General features: G+C 41.2%; 1 pseudogene; it reads right to left on the reverse strand.

The window, feature by feature from the left end:
- Positions 1-2,079: 2,079 nt before the first annotated feature.
- Positions 2,080-2,600, reverse strand: LOC126033452 (60S ribosomal protein L23a-like; annotated as a pseudogene).
- Between the last annotated feature and the right edge of the window lie 3,796 nt (positions 2,601-6,396).

Here is a 6,396-nt window from a genome sequence, read left to right on the forward strand (position 1 = left end):
AATACCACACTGTTTTGATTATCTTTATAGTATAAAGTCAGGGATTGTTTTGCTTCCCATTTTCCTCCCCTCAGAATTAGTATGCTTCTTTGTAGGGTTTTGTGACTTCATACCAATTTTGCCATATTTGTTCTGTGTACCTGTAGAATGGTATTGGAATTTTGGTAGGGATTGTATTGAATCTATATAATTGTTTAGATAGAATGATCCTTTTAACATAGAGGCTGGAGTGATAGCATAGTGGTATGGCATTTACCTTGCATGCAGCTGGCCTGGGACAGCGCCGGGCTCAATTCCTGGCACCCCATAGAGTCTCCTGAGCCTGCCAGGAGCGATTTTTTCTTTTCTTTTCTTTTCTTTTCTTTTCTTTTCTTTTCTTTTCTTTTATTTTCTTTTCTTTTCTTTTCTTTTCTTTTCTTTTCTTTTCTTTTTTTTTTTTTTGTTTTTGGTTTTTGGGTCACACCCGGCAGTGCTCAGGGGTTACTCCTGGCTGTCTGCTCAGAAATAGCTCCTGGCAGGCACGGGGGACCATATGGGACACCGGGATTTGAACCAACCACCTTTGGTCCTGGATCGGCTGCTTGCGAGGCAAACGCCACTGTGCTATCTCTCCGGGCCCTTCTTTTCTTTTCTTTTCTTTTCTTTTCTTTTCTTTTCTTTTCTTTTCTTTTCTTTTCTTTTCTTTTCTTTTCTTTTCCTTTCTTTCTGCTGTTTTCCTTTTATTTAGTCAAAGACTGGCGGATAAACATAAATACAGCACAATTACTTCAGATAATTCTTCATATTGTACACACAAACCAGGGACATCTATGAAAGCAACCTGTGATCAACAGTGAATGCACACAACTTTCTTTCCCTAGTTCAAATGAAATCACGCAAACTTAGAATCTCATCAGCACACATCCTCTTGTGACAAATGATTCAGACATAAATAGTGGGTGCAAAGAAACTCTATGCTAACATATGAATAACTTTTGTTAATGTAAAACAAAACAAAATGAGGGCCGGAGACAGCACAGCGGCATTTGCCTTGCAAACAGCTGATCCAGGACTAAAAGTTGGTTCGAATCCCGGCGTCCCATATGGTCCCCTGTGCCTGCCAGGGGCTATTTCTGAGCAGACAGCCAGGAGTAACTCTGAACATCGCCAGGTGTGGCACCCCCCAAAAAAAACCAAAAACAAAAACAAATAAACAAACAAGACAAAACGAAACTAAACCAGAAGCAGCTAAGATACATTTAGTTGGTGACTGTGTGTTTGTTGTATATGGTCTTGCTATGTTTATATGTTTCTATTTCCTACTGCATTCACCTTGAAAAATTGTATGGGTCTAAAAACTCATCCTTTTCTTCTAGGATCTTTGGTGACACCAAGTTGTTCATAGTAGCCTCTCCTCATCCTTTGTGCTTCTATAGTGTTTGCTGTAACTTCTCTTTCATTTATGATTCCTTCCCCTTTGTGGGACTGGTCAATCTTGTTTCTTCTTTCAAAGAACCAGCTTTGTGTTTTGTTAATATTTTATTTTGTCTTTTTAAATGTCTATCTTTTCTCTATTTCACTTTAAGCTTTATTATTTCTTTCATTAAAATGACCATATATTTAATAAATAGTTTTCCTTTCCTTGTTCCTTAATATGTAAGGTTAGATGGTTTATTTGAACTTTTTCTTGTTTCTTTCTTTTTGTTTGTTTGATTTTTTGGGGTATCACACCCAGCATCACTCAGGGGTTACTCCTGGCTCCACGCTCAGAAATCGCTCCTGGCAGGCTCGGGGGACCATATGGGATGCCGGGGTTCGAACCAATGACCTTATGCATGAAAGGCAAATGCTTTACCTCCATTCTATCTCTCTGGCCCCTTTTTCTTGTTTCTTAACACAAGCTTGTCTTGCTTTGAATATCCCTCTTCAAGTTGATTTTGTTATGTCTCATATGTATAATAGATCATGTCTTCAGTCTTTTTTGTTTCCAGTAATTTTTTAATTTATGTTGTATTTTCCACACTAGCTCATTATTTATTCATTAGCATGTTATATAGTCTTCAAATATTAGAATTTGCTAGCTTTCTTTTGTTGTTGTTGTTATTGTTGTCTTATGGTGAAAAAAATTGTATGTAAGATTAGCCAGTTATATTGGTGAATCCCAATTTTGTTGTCAACATCCGAGGCATCATAGTCAGGAGCCAGTTGAATATATGTCTTCTTCTATTTATCAATTCTAATCAGGGTGTTGACCTCGGCCACATCATTGTCATAGAGCTGCTTCAGACGCATTTTCTCTGGTGTTCTTTGGCCTTGATATTCACAATGAATACAATAAAGTGTGTTGTTATTTTCTGTCTTCTTCATGGGTGACTCTGTGGTTAGAGGAAACTTGATGATAGCATAATGGTCAAGCTTGTTTCTCCTGGGGTACTTTTCTGAGGATATTTGGGTGGCCTTCTCAGCATCAGCTTTTTGAGTCTTTGAATGGTGGGTGACATGTAGATCTTCTTTTTGTGTCTGTGGACATCTTTCAGCGCTGCTTTCTCGGCCTTCAAGGCTTTGACTTTGGCTTCAGCTTTGGGAGGGGCAGGAACTTCCTTCTTGGTATTCAGTACCATCTTTTTAGAGAGCACTAACTTTCTTTTCATGCTAATTTCTCTATAGCACTGTGAATTGAAAAGATTCCTTAAAATAATTAAATCTTATGACTATATTGACATTTGTTTTGTGTCCCAGCTTGTGATGTATCTTTTTTGTTTGTTTTGGTTTGGGACCACACCTAGAAGTGCTCAGAATTTACTCCTCCTGGCTCTGCTTTTAGGGATCACTTTTAGTGGGGCTCGGAGGACCATATGGGGTCCTAGGGGACACATCTCAGTCACTTTGTATAAAGCAAATGCCCTCTCCTCTGTTCTATTATTCTGGCCCCTGTGTGTGATGCCTCTTTGAAAATGTTTCATGTGAATGAGAGAAGAATCTGTACAACTTTTATGGGGTGAAGAGCTTAACTTCTCACTCCTCTCAGGCTGTTGTTTTCTTACTGGTTTTTATTTTGGGTTGCTCTATATACAATAGTATCTTTTGGGGGGGTTGTTAAAGTCTCCTACTACTTTGTGTTGCTTTTGGTGTCTCTCTTCAAGCCTATAGTAGTTGCTATATTTATCTTGGTACCCCTTTGCTACCAAGTTTACTACCAACATGCATGTACTACCAGGCATGTTAATGGGTGTTAATCAGTCCTCTTGATTGATACTTATTCATATGTAATGTACATTTCTAAGTTTTGTTACTTTTTTTAGTTTGAAAATATATATATATATATATATATATTTATTTTTTGGGCCACACATGGCAATGCACAGGGGTTACTCCTGGCTCTATAGTCAGAAATTACACCTGGCAGGCATGGAGAGGGTGCATATGGGATCCTGGAAATCCAAGCCAGGTTGATTGTATGCAAGGCAGCACCTTACATGCTGTACTGTCACTCTGGCCCCTTGAAATATATCTTGTCTTAAAAAAGGATAGCCATTCTTGCCTTTTAGGGATACCAATTACTTGTTTAGTTGTTTTCCAGGCTTTCACTTTGAGCCCGTGTTTATCATTGCTGTTCAAGTGAGTGTCCTGTAAATAGCACAAGTTAGGTTTTGTTTCTTGATTCATCTGAGCATTCTGTGCCTTTTGGTTGGTGATTTCAGTCCATCAATATTTTGTGAAATTGGTATTATAAAATAACTCACTGTCATTTTTTCTATGTGTAGTCTAGTGCTGTTGTAGTATGACTTTTGTAGTCTCCCCTTGCTCTTTGAGATCTACTTTTATTTATTTATCTTGTGGAGTGATCAGGTTTCATTTACCTTCTATTTGTTTCCCCTATGGTTTGTTGCCTGAGATTACTACAAGGTTGAGTGTCTATTTCGTTTTAAGTTTAGAACAAGTACCACTTGAGTTCATTTGAAGATACCCCAGTAGTCATCTTCTTTTCCAAACTTTTGAGTAGGGTTTCTTTTCCTTTTCTTTGATATTAGACCTGTGAATGTTTCCTGTCTAGCCAGATTAGTGACCATGTGTTCCTTAAGCTGTTGCTTGTCTGAAGAGCTTTTTACTGCTCCTTTGATTCTGAGCATTGCTGAATAGTGCTCATAGCTGAGGTCTTTTCACTCAACACTTTGGATATGTCACTTTTTCTCTTCTTCTCTGAAGTTTTCTTTCAGAAATATGCTAAGACTAATGGGGCTTCCTTATATATGATTCTTTAATTTTTTTAAATTTCTTTAATTAAAGGAATTCCTTTAATCTATGACTCTTTGATTTTTTTTTCTCTTGTTGCTTTAGGGAATCTTTGACATGTTGATTACTAGATGATTTGGTGTGTGTGTTTGGATTGGTTTTATTGGAAAATTATTGATATTCTCATCTTAGTGAACATCATTGCAACTGTTGCTTGCGGTCCTCACCAGGGATCGTAGAAAGCTCTGATGTTCTTGGGCATCTACATGGGGTCTGATCTTATTCAGTGCAGATGAAGAATTTCTGTTTCTCCAGTATGAGATAAGAGTGAGAATATGTGTTTGAGCAGTTCTGGTAGAGATGAGATCTTTTTGATTTATTTTTGAAAATGTGGTGGTACTCAGACCTTACTCCTGGCTCTGCACTCAGGATCACTTCCGGAGGGGTTCAGGGGACCATGTGAGGTTCTGGTAGTTGAACTCAGGTTGTCAGCATGCAAGGCAAACACCTTCCCCACTGTCCCATTGCTGTGACCCCTGGCGATCAGGTTTTCACACAAGCAAATTGCAGACAGAAGCGGGGGACTCTGAGTTAGTGTGGACCTGAACAGTCACTGGGAATTTGCAGTCATAAGTGTCCTGCAGTAGCCACAGCCTTGAATGTCCAGCAGATCTGGCATGCAGTCCCAGGGTTCACAGTTGCTAGCGCCGATGTGGTGAGGTGTCGAGTCCAGCCCGCCTGGGCAGCAATTGGGGTTTCACGGTCTCAAGTACCCAGTGGCAGCTGTAACACTGAGCTGAATTGGGTAGCTACTGGGTGGTTTGTCTTTGCCAGCACCTGGCAGCAACTGCAGCACCAAGGTCAGACAGATATGGGCAGCATCCAGTGCAGTGAGGGTTTGAGTGTTTGACAATTCCTGTGGCACCAAGACTGAGCAGGCGTGGACTGCCACTAAATGTTAAAAATCACGGTGTGCAGGGACTCTTATAGCCCAAATGGTGCAAACAGGCAGGAGTCTGTGCCCAGGGGGCACTTGTGTATTGAGTTCTGACAAGCCTGAGGGGTGATCTGGGATTCAAGGTTGCCAGTGCCTGGGCATATCTGTGCACCAGCTTTGAGCAGGCCTGGATGGCCTTGGGTGGGGACAGGGTGAGTACTTTCACAAATAGCTTCAGTCTGCGTGAATGAATGGGTAGATAGGGGGATGACAGAAGTACCGGATTGCAAATGTGATCTCCCATTCCAGCAGATCTGTGCTGTAGAAAGCAGAAACGTAATTTGTGAGTGCCTGGGGCAACTGTATACCAACTTGGAACAGTTCTGGAGGGCAACTTGGGGTACAAGTCACAGGGGCCTGTCAGCCCCAGGCTGTCCTGCTGTGGTTACACATGCTTCCCTGCTGATGTGTGGGGTCAGAGGAGCTTGGGCCTTTGTCACCTAGCATGACCTTTAGGGTTGAAGAGGTTGACACAAAAGACAGCAGGGTCCCCCCAATAGCTGATTCTGCTTCAGGAGGAAGAGGGGATGCACTTTACATGAGAGATTGGACCTTACTTCCTCTGGTACACTTTTTAGAGCCCAGTAAACTGTTCTCTCTGTTTACTAAGGAGTGAACTACGGAGTACAGAGTGAACTCTGACCAGGCTTAAAGAAATGTCTATTTGCCCCTTACTTCTGCATGAGATGTGTGAAGCTCACCTCAGGAATTGAACCCAGGCAAGATCCAAGATGGGAACCAAAGTGATTCTGGCCTCTTCAGATCATTTCTTGCCTCCTAAGTATTGAATGTTGGTATAGTGGGTGCTGGGGTGAGACATAGAAACCCCACTCCCATTCTGCAGGGGATGGTGCCACATCTTAGAACCCTTTTCTCACTCTCTTCAGCAGTGGGGTACTGTTGGATTAACCGGGTTCCATCTTATTCAGGATATGCTTGTTCCTCATTGGTTGGTCGGAAGCACCTTTGGATTGAAGCATCCTTTGGATTGGTGCCTTAGATCCTGTTGTTCTTCACCCCAGGGTGTGGTCTGGTGCTTGCTAATAAAAATCCAGGGTCTTGGGGGAAAAAACACTTGCAGTTTCAGTTTTCCATGACTGAGTTATATGCTTCTTAGGAGCAGAAATCGTCTTTCATGTGGGAGATCCTGAACCTGTTTTATCTCCTTAATCGTGTGTGGATTATTT

The sequence above is a fragment of the Suncus etruscus genome, chromosome 17, assembly GCF_024139225.1.
Source record: "Suncus etruscus isolate mSunEtr1 chromosome 17, mSunEtr1.pri.cur, whole genome shotgun sequence".
In the NCBI taxonomy this organism is placed as follows: Eukaryota; Metazoa; Chordata; class Mammalia; order Eulipotyphla; family Soricidae; genus Suncus; species Suncus etruscus.